The sequence below is a fragment of the Hyperolius riggenbachi genome, chromosome 2, assembly GCF_040937935.1.
Source record: "Hyperolius riggenbachi isolate aHypRig1 chromosome 2, aHypRig1.pri, whole genome shotgun sequence".
Taxonomy (NCBI): domain Eukaryota; kingdom Metazoa; phylum Chordata; class Amphibia; order Anura; family Hyperoliidae; genus Hyperolius; species Hyperolius riggenbachi.
In genome coordinates, this window is record NC_090647.1 from 416,017,833 (window position 1) to 416,037,667 (window position 19,835).

The 19,835-nt window shown below is 42.2% G+C and overlaps 1 protein-coding gene and 1 long non-coding RNA gene across 8 annotated transcripts in view; one reads left to right on the forward strand and one right to left on the reverse strand.

Moving 5' to 3' along the window:
• The window catches only part of LOC137546880 (cyclic AMP receptor-like protein A), an 836,868-nt gene that overhangs the window by 204,227 nt on the left and 612,806 nt on the right, over positions 1 to 19,835 (reverse strand). The gene's annotated exons all lie outside the window — the stretch shown is intronic.
• The window catches only part of LOC137546882 (uncharacterized), a 68,418-nt gene that overhangs the window by 39,191 nt on the left and 9,392 nt on the right, over positions 1 to 19,835 (forward strand). Inside the window, exon 2 of the long non-coding RNA XR_011026394.1 lies at positions 10,243 to 10,360. This is a non-coding gene — a long non-coding RNA (uncharacterized lncRNA). The remainder of the gene's footprint in view (positions 1 to 10,242; positions 10,361 to 19,835) is intronic.

Consider the following 19,835-nt stretch of genomic DNA (forward strand, 5'->3'; position numbering starts at 1 on the left):
CGATCAATTGGTGTGGGGGGGTGATCAGATTGCCCGCAAGGGGCAGGTTAGGGGCTGATAGATGGGTGGCAGTGACAGGGGGTGATTGATGGGTGATTGACGGGTGATTGACAGGTGATTGACAGGTGATTGACAGGTAATCAGGGGGGATAGATGCATACAGTACATGGGGGGGGGGGGGTCTGGGGAGACCTGAGGGGTGGGGGGTGATCAGGAGGGGGCAGGGAGCAGGGGGGGGGGATAAAAAAAAAATAGCATTGACAGATAGTGACAGGGAGTGATTGATGGGTGATTAGGGGGGTGATTGGGTGCAAACAGGGGTCTGGGGGGTGGGCAGGGGGGGGTCTGATGGGTGCTGTGGGCGATCTGGGGCAGGGGGGGGGAGAAATCAGTGTGCTTGGGTGCAGACTAGGGTGGCTGCAGCCTGCCCTGGTGGTCCCTCAGACACTGGGACCACCAGGGCAGGAGGCAGCCTGTATAATACACTTTGTAAACATTACAAAGTGTATTATACACTTTGTATGCGGCGATCGCGGGGTTAACATCCCGCCGGCGCTTCCGTATAGCCGGCGGGATGTTGCAGCGTGCGAGCGGTGACAGGCGCCGGCGGAGGATCGCGTCACGGATGACGCCGCCTCTGTGGGTGAGCCGGTCCTTCAGGGCTCCACTTCCCGGCCGCCTCTGTGCGTTAGGCGGTCGGGAAGTGGTTAAAGACAGAAGAGTTAACTTTAGATTTGCCTGAGGTAAAATGTTTCCTGAATACTACATGCCTTATCACCATGGTAACAACTCTAGAAGAGTTATTAAAGACAGGAGATAAGCTTAGTAAATTGAGGCCTTTGTCACATCTTACAAAGTTGTAGCCTGCTGGCCGAGTAGGAATATTTTCTTCCACTCATGCTAAATAAACTGAGCCCTTTTCCTATGCAGAGAATGTCTCTGATGTCAGCTAAATAAAGAAAAGCATCTGAGTTGCCCACAATCATGCAGACTTTACACAAGATATTAGGCATTAGACTTAAAAAGTCAAACACTGAGGCATGCGATATGTTCTATTAGAAGGGAAAGTTTGGGTTGCTTATATCAGATTAAGCAGTAAAATGCATGTGGTGCTTGAGATCGACAGTAAAAACTTTCATTCAGACAGTTCTGAAACACCGGCATACCAATAACTATAGTGCAAAGAGTCAGGGATTAATGAATCCAACATAGAAAGGAGACCTCGAAAATAGCACGAAAACGACAAAGGATATGGGCCCATGTGCAATTAATTTTTTCATCTGAGTTATCTCCTAGGAGATAATTTTCATCTTCTCTGTAAACTACATTTTCAGCATTTTACAATTGAATATGTACCCAAAAGTTGGTGAAAATGTACTATCAAATTTATTTTGAGCATTTTCTTGATTGCTGGTGACTTCAAAGGCATTTTATGACAAATTGTAAAAATATCATCTGGGAGAAAACTCAGGAGAAAAAGTGAATTGCATATGGCCCATGGTGAAGCAAAAAGTCAAGCCATAATTGTGATTTCCATTGCTAATCACCCATAGAACAGCTCTGATCATCAGTACCACACGTTCCTGTAACAGACAAGACAAGACAAATAACATTTATATTGCGCTTTTCTCCTTGCGGACTCAAAGCGCCAGAGCAGAGCAGCAGCCACTAGGGCGCGCTCTATTGGCAGTAGCAGTGTAAGGGAGACTTGCCAAAGGTCTCCTACTGAATTAGTGCTGGCTTACTGAACAGGCAGAGCCGAGATTCGAACCCTGGTCTCCTGTGTCAGAGGCAGAGCCCTTAACCATTACACCATCAGCCAACTGCCAACAGGAGTCTAGTGAATTGCTGTGACTGATGCATTAGCAGCACACTCACCATGCTAGCTGAATTCTGAAACAACCAAATCTAATAAATCTCTCCTGTGTCTGCACAGCAAAAGCAGTCATAATAGTGACAAGGGAAACCGCATGACAGGCACTTTTGTAGCGATGAGAAAATGTTGTGGGTGGGGGAGTTGGAAAATTAACATTTGTACATGGTGTCCTTTGACAAGCAACAAATCAAAAACAAGTCAACAGGGTCAAAATGGGATCAAAAGCATGAACTAGTTGAATACATTGTACATTTCATTATTAGTTAGACTGTCATGTGCTAATTATCCATCAGTAATTATGTGAAGAACCAACCATATATTAAGGGCCCATTCACACTAGAGCGTTTGCTGCGATTTCGGCAAAATGCTCAAACGCTAGAGCTTTTAAAAAGCGCTAGTGTAATAAAACCCTATGGGCCGTTCTTACTTGGGCGATTTGCGCCAATCGCCGCAAATCACCCAAAATCGCGAAACGTAAACAGGCGACTTCCCGGAGATCGCGTTTCAGTGCTATAGAAGCGCTAAATGCAATCGCGGAAAAATCGCTGCAGTGTTCAGTGATTTTTTCCGCTGAAAAATCACTCACGCAGTTTTGAGCTTTCAAGTGTGAATGAGTCCTTAAGCACTACATAAAGCAGGATACAAGGGCTATCATTCATAAAACTGTTGTCGGTAAAGTAAATCTATGTGAGAAAACACCGCTGGTGGAATTTTAGACTTCTGGCTGCTCATTCATAAAGATGTATCCAGTTGCGATAGCAGTGCAGAGATTCCCCGAACTAGGCTGTCGGTAGGCAGAGTTGATACATTTCTCCGTGTTCCGCTCTACTGCAGCTGCCTAGGAAGTCTGTGTCTCCATTCACTTACATTGTTATCGCCACATCCAAGGGAGTGGTATTTCCCGACCTCATACTGCTTGCGGTGATCTGTATGAATTAACATTTTGTTACATTTTTTACGATAATCACTGCACAAGGCGGTGATTTATCGCTCTGCTCGGTAGTGTCAGCTTTTCATGCAGAAAGAGCCTTTATGAATGCAGAACTTGTTGAGTGTTCGGTAAAGTTAGCGGTTTTAAGCATTTCCACATGCGGAAATGCTTTATGAATGATAGCCAAGATCTCAAATATTCATACACACAGCATAACTGTGTAAAACATGTAATAATCCAATCACGCTTCAGGCAGGCTAAATTAACCACTTTACCCCCGCCCGTACGGATTTCTCCGTCCCTTTTTCCATCCTTTAACCCCCAGGGACGGAGAAATCCGTACTTTGCGCACTCCCGCCGCTGCCCGCGCTCCCGCTCGTAAACACGCCGCCCGCTACTAGTAAACACGCCGCCGCCCGCTCGCTCAGAGATCAACGAACAGGAAAATACATTCCCGTTCGTTGATCTAAGCCCCGCAATGATCCGCTGCCGCTCGGCTGAGCAGCGCGATCATTGTGAGAAATCACAAAGTCCCAGCCTCTTTCTACTTCCTGCAAGCGTCCGGAAGGACGCTTGCAGGTCGCATGAAACAAAAAGTTACTGTTGCCATCTTGTGGCCAAATAGTAAAACTACACCCTAACCATTTTTTACACACAAATAAACTAGTTTTACACAAAAAATTAACTCCTTACCTCCCACACTCCCCAATTTTTATTTTTTTTTGTAATTAAAAAAAAATAAAAAATTTACAATTAAAAAAAAAAGACATAAATAGTTACCTTAGGGACTGAACTTTTTAAATATTGATGTCAAGAGGGTATAACACTGTTACTTTATAAACTATGGGCTTGTAATTAGGGATGGACGCAAAACTGAAAAAAATGCACCTTTATTTCCAATTAAAATATTGGCGGCAAACATTGTGATAGGGACATAATTTAAATGGTTTTATAACCGGGATAAATAGGCATATACATTTAATGGGTTTTAATTACAGTAGCATGCATTATTTAAAAACTATAAAGGCCGAAAACTGAAAAATAATAAATTTTTTCCCACATTTTTTCCTATTTTCCCATTAAAACACATTTAGAATAAAATTATTCTTGGCATAATGTCCCACCTAAAGAAAGCCTAATTGGTGGCGAAAAAAACAAGATATAGTTCATTTCATTGCGATAAGTAATGATAAAATTATAGACGAATGAATGGAAGGAGCGCTGAAAGGTGAAAATTGCTCTGGTGGTCAGGGGGTAAAACCCCTCAGTGGTGAAGTGGTTAAATTAGGAGAATGATTAGGAGTGATTGTATATGCAGACACTGTATTAAGTAGTGGGTGTCTGGACAGTCACAGAAGGAGTTATGTTTACAATAAAAAAAACAAAAACATTGGAGTAAAAAAAAAAAATTAGCATTTGCATTCAATTTTATAAGTATTTTTAACTGAGAGCATTTTTAAGTAAATCAAACTAGAAAATACACATTGCCATAACCTACATTTCTGTTATAAGTCCAAATCCATTATTTGAAAAAATTAATTAGCACCAACAAAAGCCAACAATTTATTGCAAGCTATTCTAATTTCATATTTTGTGTTTTCCCAATTAAAGATATTTACATTCCTTAGTTAGCAATTCTTAAATTTAGTGAATCACATGAATTTAGAATGTTATGTTGTGCTAACTTAGTATTGTGTTTGCAAAATAAAAAGGATTAATTTGTTTAGCACTTCTAATGATGAATGTAATCCTCTATAATAATATGCAAGTGTCTCTGCGTCCCTTTGCCTGACTTAGGCCCAGTGCACACCAAAACTGCTAGCAGATCCACAAAACGCTAGCGTTTTTTGGAGCGGATTTCAGAGTGAATCTAGGCATGTTTAGAGTCGTTTTCTAAACATACCTAGCGGTTTTGGGTGTATTTTTGTGTAGCAGATTACACATATTGTTACAGTAAAAGCTCTTACTAAACAGCTTCTGTAACAAAAACACCTGGCAAACCGCTCTGATATAGCTTTTTTTAGAGCGGTTTGCGTTTTTCCTATACTTTACTTTCAGGCAGAAACGCTTCTGAAAACCGCAAACGTGCAGCAGGAGGCACGTTTTCAGTTTGCTACAACCCTCAAACCGCCGGTGTGCACCAACCTATTGAAATACATTAGCCAAGCGGATTTACAGGCGGATGCGGCCGGCGGATCACATCCAAAACCGCTCGATGTGCACTGGGCCTTCGTGTGTGTGTGTGTGTGTGTGTGTGTGTGTGTGTGTGTGTGTAAAAACTAACCTATGGTGGGATGAGCTGATATTCACCTCATCTGGAAGGCACGCTCTATTCCCTGGACCTCCTCTTCACCCTTTCTAAATCCATTGTTCTGGTGATGAAGCCTGTGGTGATGGAAAGCTGAAGGCTCCATTATGATGGGGAGAGGATAGCAGAGGTTATTTAAAGGGAACCTGAGGTGAGAGGGATATGGGGGTTCCCTTATTTATTTCCTTGTTAACATTGCCAATTGCCTGGCAGTTATGTTGATCTTCTGGCATAAGTAGTGTCTAAATCAATACCTTGGAACAAGCATATGGCTAATCCAGTAAAACTTAAGTCAGCTGAGTCAGAGTACCTGATCTGCTGCATGAGTGTTCTGGGTCTATGGCTAAAAGTATTAAACAAAAAAGTTTCAAGATGATCTCAAATTTTAATGTATTAAAAAGTTATTTTGTAAAAACAGAGTTCACAAATCTTCAAGTGAATTCAACTTTGCAAACAACATCCCATTATCAAGTCCCAAAAACATATATTGAAATATGCAATTGTTTAAAAAGGCGACAACGTCGACTTGTTTTGGAGTAACCTTCTTAAGGCCTTCACAAACAATTGTAATCTAAAATGTAATGTATAGAAAAAACAACATTAAATTACATAAACAGAGGAACACCAAGAGCCCCAATAGTGTAGTATCTATTGACAAAGGGGATAATGACAAAGAGTAATAGTTGTTATACTCACAAGCATGGGTCACCAATAGGCAACCACTGTTAAGGCAGGTGGGGAGATTATCCTGACCCCACTCAGGAATAAGAAGTCGCTCTCTGTAGATAGTAGAAAAGGGTCGCAACCCTCCACCCAGGGTGGATACAATATTATATAGGAGAGAACAGAGGCGTCAAAAAGGATAAAAGGGGTTTTAAATGAGCTTAAAAGGGAAAAATTTGGTAATTAGAGGAGGCAGTGGTGGACTTACCGCCTCCAAGCAGACACAACATGACCGTACATTAAGTCTATTTATTAACGAACTCCAGATAAAACAAAGCAACGCGCTTCACGGGTCAGTGCCCGCCCCCTCAGGCAACAGAAAAAGGAGTTACAGCATCTAGCAAAACAAACAACACTCGGCACCTCTGGGAAATATGAAAATTAAATAACAACAATGGTAACATAATCAAAACTACCAAGATGAGAGCAGACCAGAAAAAAATAAATAGACCCAAGAGAGATAAAATCCCCTGAAAAAAATAAATAACCTGTAATAATAGATAATAATAAATAATAACTGTGTAGGAATCATACAGGGAGTGCAGAATTATTAGGCAAATGAGTATTTTGACCACATAATCCTCTTTATGCATGTTGTCTTACTCCAAGCTGTATAGGCTCGAAAGCCTACTACCAATTAAGCATATTAGGTGATGTGCATCTCTGTAATGAGAAGGGGTGTGGTCTAATGACATCAACACCCTATATCAGGTGTGCATAATTATTAGGCAACTTCCTTTCCTTTGGCAAAATGGGTCAAAAGAAGGACTTGACAGGCTCAGAAAAGTCAAAAATAGTGAGATATCTTGCAGAGGGATGCAGCACTCTTAAAAAAGCAAAGCTTCTGAAGTGTGATCATCGAACAATCAAGCGTTTCATTCAAAATAGTCAACAGGGTCGCAAGAAGCGTGTGGAAAAACCAAGGTGCAAAAAACCTGCACATGAACTGAGAAAAGTCAAGCGTGCAGCTGCCAAGATGCCACTTACCACCAGTTTGGCCATATTTCAGAGGTGCAACATCACTGGAGTGCCCAAAAGCACAAGGTGTGCAATACTTAGAGACATGGCCAAGGTAAGAAAGGCTGAAAGACGACCACCACTGAACAAGACGCACAAGCTGAAACGTCAAGACTGGGCCAAGAAATATCTCAAGACTGATTTTTCTAAGGTTTTATGGACTGATGAAATGAGAGTAAGTCTTGATGGGCCAGATGGATGGGCCTGTGCCTGGATTGGTAAAGGGCAGAGAGCTCCAGTCCGACTCAGATGCCAGCAAGGTGGAGGTGGAGTACTGGTTTGGGCTGGTATCATCAAAGATGAGCTTGTGGGGCCTTTTCAGGTTGAGGATGGAGGCAAGCTCAACTCCCAGTCCTACTGCCAGTTTCTGGAAGACACCTTCTTCAAGCAGTGGTACAGGAAGAAGTCTGCATCCTTCAAGAAAAACATGGATTTTCATGCAGGACAATGCTCCATCACACGCGTCCAAGTACTCCACTGCGTGGCTGGCAAGAAAGGGTATAAAAGAAGAAAAACTAATGACATGGCCTCCTTGTTCACCTGATCTGAACCCCATTGAGAACCTGTGGTTCATCATAAAATGTGAGATTTACAAGGAGGGAAAACAGTACACCTCTTGGGAGGCTGTGGTTGCTGCTGCACGCAATGTTGATGGTGAACAGATCAAAACACTGACAGAATCCATGGATGGCAGGCTTTTGAGTGTCCTTGCAAAGAAAGGTGGCTATATTGGTCACTGATTTGTTTTTGTTTTGTTTTTGAATGTCAGAAATGTATATTTGTGAATGTTGAGATGTTATATTGGTTTCACTGGTAAAAATAAATAATTGAAATGGGTATATAATTGTTTTTTGTTAAGTTGCCTAATAATTATGCACAGTAATAGTCACCTGCACACACAGATATCCCCCTAAAATAGCTAAAACTAAAAACAAACTAAAAACTACTTTCAAAAATATTCAGCTTTGATATTAATGAGTTTTTTGGGTTCATTGAGAACATGGTTGTTGTTCAATAATAAAATTATTCCTCAAAAATACAACTTGCCTAATAATTCTGCACTCCCTGTAGATCCTCTAGAAAATTGGAAGGAAAAGAGAGCAAACAAATCCACCTTACCACTGAATAAAGGGAAAGGAGGAGATGCAGGTAAAAATCAGAATACCTGTAATATACAGGACACAAATTGGGACGGGTACCATCTGGACAAAATCAAGCCAGGAAACACCACTTACAATAATTACACAATATATAATATATAAAAAGATAATAATATGCACTATTCAATGTAAAAAAAATGCTCCAACATAAGGATACTTCAGCAATCAGGTAGCTAGCTAATAATGCATTAATGAGCAATATATAGCCATGTTCCAGCGTCTATATATTATTGGTGTTGTGGCGCACCATTGAGGATATGGTTTTTGGTCTCCCAATTTTTCCAATTACAGTGATTGTCCAGGTGGGAGCTATATAGTGGTTTGAATCATCGCCATATTGGGATTGCAATACATTTTTTTGTAATTTGCATTTTTTCTAATGTCTACTAAAGACTTGAATACTCTTGAAGAGGAAACTAATATCATCATCCCTAATTTTTCTTATCTCCAAGATGATGTTCAGTGGATTTTGAGCAAAGTCAAGGGAAATTGTTAATTTTTATCTAATGTGAATGTTAATGCATGTGATTTTCAGGAGTTGGAGAAAATTGAGAGATGCATAATTGATCTGGAACTACATGGGGAAACCTTAGCAGAGTATTATCGATCTTCCCGGATCCTAAGGGGTGGTCGTTCACAAATTCGCCCATTTATGTTTACTGATGAACCAGAATTTCTCAATAGGTTTGAGGGGATTTTGAATAAATCATCTCTCGATATTATTCTGTTCTATATCGAGTGAATTTATAAAAAATTACCCATTTACGAAGCAGAGTCCCTCAATATCCATAGTAAATTATCAGATACTCAACCCCAAGAGAAATTCCATAAAAATTTGGATGAGTTGGTGGAATGCCTTACTAGATATCGTAAAGAGGTTGAAACTTCTAAGAAAGAAAAATGTATCCTTGATTCCAAGGATTATACTACAGGCTTTGTGTACAAATGGCAGCAGAAAGAACCACAAAGGGGTTTAGATCACCTAAGACAGCACCCCAGAAAACATACCCCAAAATCAAGATGGGACCGCCCAGTTTCTCCTACCCTCTCTATGGGGTTGTCTGCATCTGCCTCTTCTTTTTTAGGGGCTTCAGGGGACCTCTTGAGAGAGCCCAGTACCAGGTCCAAAAACAGGCCTCCTCAGGTCCCCAGGAACAACTATTACATGCGCAGTCGACCATAGATACAGTCCAACAGTCACTGGTGGTAAATAGATCTACCCATGTTCTAACCGATTGTGAATTATCGGTATTATCTAAGGGTTTGTCTTTCAGTCCTACGTCTACTCCTGATTTTTTTACTTTGGACTGTGAGCTTGCCTAGTTTTTTGACAATTTACGATGGAAAGGCTATTGGTCCAAACAAAAAATACAGGTTAAGAATCTTGCTTCTAGAAGGGGAGCGCTGTTCATGAGCAGTGATTTGGATCTTAAGCTTAATTCATCCAGTAAACCACCCCGGGATAATATTCATATTGAGTCTTTCATTAGATTAATTAAACAGGATTTGGGTCTTCTAGAAACTCGTTATGAAAGAGGCCTTCTTCCTTATGTATATAACAACATTACAAAGGAAAAAAGACAAGCCCTTAATGACCTCAAAGTTAATGATTCAATAGGCATTAAAAGTGCAGATAAGGGAGGAGCAGTAGTAGTTATGAACAAGTCAGATTATGTTCAAGAAATTAAACGTCAACTCAGTGATGCTTCTGTTTACTGCCAACAGGATTATGATCCCTCTCAGAAATTCTTGAAAGATCTTAAGATTGTGTTAGATGATGCACTTGCTGGTGATATTATTGATCAGAAACTGTACAAATATTTGTACAATGACCATCCTGTATTGCCTGTAATTTATTGTCTGCCAAAATTGCATAAAAATCCATGTCAACCTCCAGGTTGACCCATAGTCGCCAGCACTGACTCTATTTTTAAACAAGTAGCTATTCTTTCACCGTGTTTTACGCAAATACATGATTAATCAGAAGTCATACCTCGGGGATACTTCTGAATGTATTAAGGTTGCTCAGAGTATTGTATTGCCTCATGAAAATTGTTCCCTCATTACTGTAGACATTGAGTCCTTATATACCTGCATCCCTCATATTGAAGGGATTCAGGCTATTAAAGATGCGGTATTGACAGACTCTACAGTGAATGCTTTACAATTGGATTTTATATTGACATTGCTTGAAATGGGTCTTACACGGAACTATTTTCTTTTTCAGGATTCTTTTTACCTACAACTACGTGGTTCGGCCATGGGAAGTAATGTAGCTCCGGTGTAAGCAAACATCTTCGTGGAGGATTTTGAAGAAAAGTGGGTATACCTGAACAAGTTATTTGGTCAGTATGCCCTCATTTGACGTTGTTATATTGACGACTTCTTTAGGATCTGGTCAGGTCCCATTGATTCATTTAATGAATTCTTCCAACAATTACAGGGTGCTTCCCCTTTTTTGAAATCCACAGCTCACGTGGGAGGTAAAGCAGTGCCTTTTCTTGATGTCAATGTGTCAGTTTAAGGGCGGCTGCTCAGTCTCGACCTGTATACTAAGCCCACAGATAGGAATACTTTATTGAACTTTCAGAGTTTCCACCCCAAAAGATTACGGGAATCATTACCTAAGTTTCAGTTGATGCGTGTCAAGAGGATTGTGAGTGACCCTGACACCAGCTACTGTAGATTGCAAACAATGTCCCAAAAATTTCTAGATAGGGCTTATCCTGGGGGTTTGGTCTACAGGTTGAGGGATGAAGTCTCGGCAATGAGTAGGAGTGACCTGTTGACATCGAGAAACAGGAATAGCAGCTCAGATCCTAACAATAGGATGGTCTGTGTGACCACTTACAACACCTTATCCAACAACATTTCTTCATCTATTAGAAAAAACTGGCATGTGCTGGCATCATTAAGCACTGACATTCCAGCTTTTGCTAATCCTCCCATGATGGCCTTTAAACGCGCAAGATCTATTAAGGACCATTTGGTCAGGGCCGTTATTGGCCCCACTAGTGTAGGCAACCTTAGACGCCTGGCCTCAATACGTTGTGGCACCTTCCCTTGCTTACAGTGCGTGAATTGTAAATATATAATGAAGGGAAGACAATTCAATCATCCCATGCGAGGCACTCCGATTAAATTGCGACATTATGCCACTTGTGATTCTAAGTACGTGATCTATGGTATTAAATGCCCGTGTGGTAAGTTCAATGTTGGAGAGACCATCCGTCCTGCAAAGGAACGGATAGGTGAACATCGTTGTAACATCAATAGAGCCTACAAAAAGAATGGCTCTCCTGAATCTTTGGTGTCCCCTGTTGCCCAACACTTTTGGGAGGCCAAACATGCAGCTAATCAACTTACATTTCTAGTCCTGGAAGTTATTGAGAAGTCCCGTAGGGGAGGTGATAGACAGGCATATCTTAAAGGGGAACTTCAGTCTAAACAAACATACTGTCATTAAGTTACATTAGTTATGTTAATTAGAATAGATAGGTAATATAATTTTTTACCCACACTGTTTTAAAAGAACAGGCAAATGTTTGTGATTCATGGGGGCTGCCATCTTTGTCATGGGGGCAGCCATCTTTTTGGTTGAAAGGAGGTGACAAGGAGCAGGAGACACAGTTCCAACTGTCCTGTGTCCTGATAACCCCTCCCAGCTGCACACGCTAGGCTTCAAATGTCAAATTCAAAATGTAAAAAAAAAAATGTTTGCACCAAAACAGCAGAATGAGAGCAACAACATCAGAAATCCCATCATGCTTTGCACAGCATCAGGGGAAAAAAGCCCGGGCACTTTTCTTCTGTGCAGCTAAAAATGAGGCTTGGATAAGAGAAACAAAGTTCTGATGCTGTGATACTGTTGAAGAAACACCAGGCCTTTTCAGTGCTGCTGAGTCGATTTTTAGTCCGGACGTTCACTTTAACCACTTGAGGACCGTGGGCTTTACCCCCCTTAAGGACCAGGCCTTTTCTTTCAGACCACTGCAGCTTTCATGGTTTATTGCTCGCTCATACAACCTACCACCTAAATGAATTTTGGCTCCTTTTCTTGTCACTAATAAAGCTTTCTTTTGGTGCTATTTGATTGCTGCTGCGATTTCTACTTTTTATTATATTCATCAAAAAAGACATGAATTTTGTAAAAAAAAATGATTTTTTTTACTTTCTGTGCTGACATTTTTCAAATAAAGTAAAATTTCTGTATACATGCAGCACGAAAAATGTGGACAAACATGTTTTTGATAAAAAAAACCCATTCAGCCTATATTTATTGGTTTGGGTAAAAGTTATAGCGTTTACAAACTATGGTGCAAAAAGTGAATTTTCCCATTTTCAAGCATCTCTGACTTTTCTGACCCCCTGTCATGTTTCATGAGGTGCTAAAATTCCAGGATAGTATAAATACCCCCCAAATGACCCCATTCTGGAAAGAAGACATCCCAAAGTATTCACTGAGAGGCATAGTGAGTTCATAGAAGATATTTTTTGTCACAAGTTAGCGGAAAATGACACTTTGTGACAAAAAAAATAATAATTTCCATTTCTTCTAACTTGCGACAAAAAAAAAAAGAAATCTGCCACGGACTCACCATGCCCCTCTCTGAATACCTTGAAGTATCTACTTTCCAAAATGGGGTCATTTGTGGGGTGGGTTTACTATCCTGGCATTTTGGGGGGTGCTAAATTGTAAGCACCCCTGTAAAGCCTAAAGGTGCTCATTGGACTTTGGACCCCTTAGCGCAGTTAGGCTGCAAAAAAGTGCCACACATGTGGTATCGCTGTACTCGGGAGAAGTAGTATAATGTGTTTTGGGGTGTATTTTTACACATACCCATGCTGGGTGGGAGAAATATCTCTGTAAATGACAATTTTATGATTTTTTTAACACACAATTGTCCATTTACAGAGATCTTTCTCCCACTCAGCATGGGTATGTGTAAAAATACACCCGAAAAAACATTATACTTCTCCTGAGTACGGCGATACCATGTGTGGCACTTTTTTGCACCCTAACTGCGCTAAGGGGACCAAAGTCCAATGAATATCCTTTAGGATTTCACAGGTCATTTTGCGACATTTGGTTTCAAGACTACTCCTCACGGTTTAGGGCCCCTAAAATGCCAGGGCAGTATAGGAACCCCACAAATGACCCCATTTTAGAAAGAAGACAACCCAAGGTATTCCGTTAGGAGTATGGGAGTTCATAGAAGATTTTATTTTTTGTCACAAGTTAGCGGAAATTGATTTATATTGTTTTTTTTCACAAAGTGTCACTTTCCGCTAACTTGTGACAAAAAATAAAATCTTCTATGAACTCACCATAGTCCTAACAGAATACCTTGGGGTATCTTTCATTTGTGGGGTTCCTATACTGCTCTGGCATTTTAGGGGCCCTAAACCGTGAGTAGTCTGGAAATCAAATGCCGCAAAATGACCTGTGAAATCCTAAAGGTACTCATTGGACTTTGGGCTCCTTAGCACAGTTAGGGTGCAAAAAAGTGCCACACATGTGGTATCGCCGTACTCGGGAGAAGTAGTACAATGTGTTTTGGGGTGTATTTTTACACATACCCATGCTGGGTGGGAGAAATACCTCTGTAAATGACAATCTTTTGATTTTTTTTTACACACAATTGTCCATTTACAGAGTTATTTCTCCCACCCAGCATGGGTATGTGTAAAAATACACCCCAAAACGCATTGTACTACTTCTCCCGAGTACAGCGATACCACATGTGTGGCACTTTTTTGCACCCTAACTGCGCTAAGGGGCCCAGAGTCCAATGAGTACCTTTAGGCTTTACAGGGGTGCTCAAAATTTAGCACCCCGCCCACTTGCCAGGACAGTTAACAAACCCCACAAATGACCCCATTTTGGAAAGAATACACAACAAGGTATTCCATGAGGGGAATGGTGAGGTCATTGAAAATTTTATTTTTTGTTACAAGTTAACGGAAAATGACACTTTGTAAAAAAAAAAAAAAAAATTCTGCTAACTTGTAACAAAAACTAAAATCTTCTATGAACTCACCATGCACCTCACATAATACTTTAGGGTGTCCTCTTTCCAAAATGGGGTCATTTGTGGAGTCTGTCCTGGCATTTTAGGGTCTCTGCAATCATTACATGTATGGCCAGTATTAGGAGTTTCTCTAATACTCCTTACATTGGTTATACGAGTAATGCACTCTGGGCTGAAAGGAAAAATGAACGGCAAACATACCTTGCTCCACATCAATGGCAGATTATCCTCCACATCAATGGCAGTGATAACCTCAGGAGAGAGACACCCCGTGCCACCCTGCACTCAGGGTGAGCCACCAACTTATGTGACTGGGCCTCAGAACTTTAGTATACAGCATTATGCCTGTAGTATACAGCAATATGCCTGCCAATAGAGATGACTCTGTGTGGCATTAAAGTATCATCATAGGCCCAAAGTAAATCACATATAAACCGGGGGTGTCCACACTCAAGGGAAATTCAAACATGCCGTCTTATATCGCCAACCCAGGACAGATCAGCAATATCAAGCATGGAAACCGATCCTTCTTCCGACTTTTATGCTTACCTGTTTGTTTGGTTTTCAAGCTTACCTCTCCTCCCCCTGGGACAATGTGCGAAAGACCACTGAGTGTGTGCCTACTCCTGTGTCTGAAGTTCCCTAGGTTCTAATAGTGTACCTCTCCTCAAAGCACTCCCCTAGGCATAGGCCAGGCTGATCAGGACATTTGGGACAATAAAAAATGGTGTCAGTCCTTCTTCTAGCACTGCTGCAGACACGACAACGTTTTCTTCAGTTGCGTTGACCTGGGGTACTCGGAAGCTGATAGGCGTAATGCCTTCCATGCAGTCGGCTAGTTACATCTGGGGGGGGGGGGGGGGCTGGCACCTCCTGGATACAGGAGGTCCAGAATGATCTGTTCCTGAAATTGAAGGAAAGATCCAGTTCTCCCAGCCTTACTGTAGAGAACAAAGCTGTTATAACCTGCCAATTGAGTCAGATAAAAAGACACTTTCTTATACCAGCGTCTTGTTTTCCGGGAAATTAAATAGGGCGCTAACCTCTGGTCAATGAAGTCCACCCCTCCCATGTTGATATTATATTCGTGGACGACAAGGGGCTTTTCAATTACCTCAGTTACCCGTTGAATTTGGACTGTCGTGTCTGTGTGAATGGTGGACAGAAAGTAAACGTCCCTCTTGTCCCTCCATTTCACCGCGAGCAGGTCTTCAGTACGCAAGGCGGCCCTCTGCCCACGTTCAAGTCTGGTGGTAACGAGCAGTTGGGGGAAGCCCTGGCGACTAGGCCGCGCAGTGCCACAGCATCGGATTCCTTCTAGAAATAAAAAGATTTTAATGTCGGAAACTTGGACTGGTTTCCACCGGAAAGGCTGGGCATAGCTGCTCTCCGGGTGCTCGGTGATGAATTGTGTGGCTTTACGGTTGGTCTCAACCACAATTAAGTCCAAGAGAACCTGGGTGATGAACAGCTGCAAAAAGTCTAGGGCCGTTCCTAGATGAGCTGTCGCCACCTGGACTCCAGACTGGGCGGTGAAAGGGGGCACTACGGGTGCGGCGGAATCAGGGGATTGCCAATCTGGATGTGCCAGCACCTCTGGGAGTCTATGGGTACTACTGCACGTGCCACCGTACCAGTTTCAACTTCCATGCTGGCGCTCACCACTTCACCAGGGTCTACAGAAGTACTGGTACTAAGTCCAGGAGATGCTGCGCTGCAATCAATCAAATACAATCAAAGGACAATCAAATACAATTACAGCACAATCGAATCCAATCACAGCACAAGCAAATCTGATGCACTCGGAAGGTGATGGGGGGTGGGGGTGGTGGTGGGGGTTGGTGGGAAGTGGGGTCTCAGAGGCAATCAGACAATCACGGGACAATCAAATACAATTACAGCACAATCGAATTCAATCACAGCACAAGCAAATCTGATGCACTCGGAAGGTGGTGGTTGGAGGTGGTGGGGGGGGGGGGGGGAGGGGGGTGGCGGGAAGTGGGGTCTCAGAGGCAATCAAACAATCACGGGACAATCGAAGCAGATCACGGGACAATCAAATACAATTACAGCACAATCGAATCCAATCACCGCACAATCAAATCTGATGCACTCGGAAGGTGATGGGGGGTGGGGGTGGTGGTGGGGTGGGGGTTGGTGGGAAGTGGGGTCTCAGAGGCAATCAAACAATCACGGGACAATCGAAGCAGATCACGGGACAATCAAATACAATTGCAGCACAATCGAATACAATCGTAGCACAATCGAATACAATCACAGCACAGTCAAATACAATGCACTCGGACGGTGATTAGGGGTGGGTCTGAGGGCGAATTGAGGGGGTGGGGGGTTGATCAGGAGCCCGCACGGGGCAGACTGAGTCCTGATCTGATGAGAGGCAGACACAGGGGGTTACTGATCGAAGATCAGTTAGTGATTGCTGGGGAGGACAGATGTAAACAATGCGCAGGGGATGTAATCAGGAGGGGGGTCTGAGGGCAATCGAGGGTCTGGGCAGGTGATCGGTTGCCCCCGCGGGGCAGTTAGAGTCTGCTCTGATGGGTGGGGGTGATAGACAGGTGATAGACAGGTGATCAGAGGGGGAACAGAGGGGGATCAGGGGGTAAGGTAGCTGTATACAGATGTATACAGTATACAGGGGGGTAGTCTGGGATGGGGTCTGGGGGTGATCCAAAGGTAGGGGGGGGACCAGGGGTGATTAGGGGGCAGTTAGGGACCTAAACTAAGGGATAGCGTTGATAGTTAGTGGCAGGTGGGGGGGTGGGGGTTTTAGAGGGGTGCAAGGGTGCTGGTAGGGGTCTGCTGGGGTAATCGGGGGGGGGGGGTCTGAAGGCTGGGGTGGGAGATCAGAGGGGCTGTGGGCAAAAAAAGGCAGCGTGCAGTGTAACTTACAATAGCTTCCTCCTCGCTGGTGGTCTCTGGAACAATGAGACCACGAGGCGAGGAGGAAGCATGTATAAGGCACTTTGTTTACCTAATAAAGTGCCTTATACACATTCATTGGCGGAAATCTATATTCCTCCGCTCGCCGGCGCTGCTAATTGGCCGGCGAGCTGGAGGCTAAATTGCTGGCTGTCGATCCCCGGCGGAGGATCGCGTCACGGATGACGCGATCGCTCCGCCCATGCCCCTACAAGGACCGCCGCATGCGGCAGTCCTTGCGGGGTCCACTTTCCGGCCGCCCATGTGCAGTGGGCGGTCGTTAAGTGGTTAAGAAACGTGAGCCATCCTGGATCAGATGTTTGCATACACTGGTGCCCCATGGCATGAATTTGGACTATAGTCCATAAGGTATTCCGTGCTGGTTCCTTTCAATGTTATCTTTAAACTGTCACCTGTGATCTTTCTTTTTCCATTTTCCTATCTTTACTTTCTATTTTTACTTTTGGTATTTTTTATTCATTTGGACAGCATTGCCACAGTTTAAACGTTAGAGTTTTTCATTTCCATAGTGTAGCAAGCGACTGGTTGTTTAGAACTTGCAGGCAGGAAATTATGTGAATTTTAGTCAGGAAATGACATATGTACTCCACTATGTGTTCCAGGTTGTCTGGATCCTGCAGGCAAGCGATCGGTTGTTTGGACCTTGCAGGCAGAAAGTTATGTGAATTTTAGTCAGGAAATGACATGTGTTCCAGGTTGTTTGGACCTTACAGGCAGGAAATGATGTGAACTTCAGTCAGGAAATGACATGCATGTTCCAGGCCTCTTTCCTGTAATCTTACAGGTGTTTTCTATCATTCTGGAGTGAGTTGGGGGGTGGTTACTCCCTATATATTGTCAGCTCAGTCATCACTTGTTACCACTCTCTCCTGGTACATCTCGCCTGTGTGCTGTGTCCAATGTTAGTCTAAGTGAGTATCTCTGGTTGTTTATTAGTTTTGTTAACATCCTGATTTTTTTGATTGATAAACGGCCATGGAATTTACTATTTTGACAGTTTCCTTGCTTTTAGCTCTTAGTATGGTTCATTATTTGTAAATTTATTATTATTTACTAACTATCTGGCCGCTGCAACATGGCTATATATTGCCTATTAATGCATTATTTGCTAGCTACCTGATTGCTGAAGTATCCTTATGGTGCAGCATTTTTTTTACATTGAATAGCGCATATTATTATCTTTTTATATATTATATATTGTGTAATTATTGTCAGTGGTGTTTCCTGGCTTGATTTTGTCCAGATGGTACCCGTCCCAATTTTTGTCCTGTATATTACAGGTATTCTGATTTTTACCTGTATCTCCTCCTTTCCCTTCATTCAGTGGTGAGGTGGATTTGTTTGCTCTCTTTTCCTTCCAATTTTCTATAGGATCTATGATTCCTACACATTTATTATTGGTTTTTTTTTTTTTTCAGGTGGCTTATGTTTTATTTTTTATCTTTATTTTTTTATTTTCTGGCTTATTTTTTTCTGGCTTATCTCTCTTGGGTCTATTTATTTTTTTCTGGTCTGCTCTCATCTTGGTATTTTTGATTATGTTACCATTGTTGTTGTTTAATTTTCATATTTATTTTCATGTATTTGATGCAGTTTGCTTGCTTTATTGTTAATTACTGTCATTTAATGTTGTATCTTCTATACATTACATTTTAGATTACAATTGTTTGTAAAGGCCTATTTCAACATATGTTTTTGGTACTTGATAATGGGATGTTGTTTGCAAAGATGAATTCGCTTGAAGATTTGTGAACTCTGTTTTTACAAAATAACTTTTTGATACATTAAAATTTAAGATCATCTAGAAACTTTTTTGTCTCTTCAAAAATACTTTTTCACTATATATCCTTGTACTTATATGGTTAAATTATTGGTGGCGCACCATTGAGGATATGGTTTTTGGTCTCCCAATTAGTATTAAACACACAGGAAATAAAAATGGCAGCCTCCATATCCCTCTCATCTCTGGTTCCCTTTAAGGGAGGTGGTGCATTGTGGAATACAAGACTTTTCAGAGAGAGACAGTGAAGTTGGGAGTCCCTCCAATCTCACCTTTTCTACACTCCTCCACTGCAAACCTTGATGACCGGGTTCAGGGTTAAGTAGTGGTGAACAGCACTCAGTGGCTTCAGGATTAGCTGTCCTCTCTGATTCCAGGGCCAGCTGATTATCTGCCTTCTCAGCAACATGATAGCAAGTCAAGGCTTAAAGGGGAACTTCAGCCTAAACAAACATACTGTCATCAAGTTGCATTAGTTCTGTTAATTAGAATAGATCGGTAATATAATCTCTTACCCACCTTGTTTTAAAAGAACAGGCAAATGTTTGTGATTCATGGGGGCTGCCATCTTTTTGGTTGAAAGGAGGTGACAAGGAGCAGGAGACACAGTTCCAACTATCCTGTGTCCTGATTACCCCTCCCAGCTGCACACGCTAGACTTCAAATGTCAAATTCAAAATGTAAAACAAAAAAATTGCACCAAACCAGCAGAACGAGAACATCAGAAATCCCATCATGCTTTGCACAGCATCAGGGGGAAAAAGCCCGGGCAGTTTTCTTCTGTGCAGCTAAAAATGAGGCTTGTATAAGAGAAACAAAGTTCTGATGCTGTGAAACTGTTAAAGAAACACCAAGCCTTTTCAGTGCTGCTGAGTCGATTTTTAGTCCGGAGGTTCACTTTAAAGAGCACTTAAAGAGAACCCGAGGTGGGTTTGTGAAATCATATTAGGATGCAAAGGCACATTCTGTATACAATCACCTGCCTCTGTGTCCTTTTAGTGTGCCTCCAGGCCCCCCCCCCCCCCCCGGCTCTGCTGTCTCCCA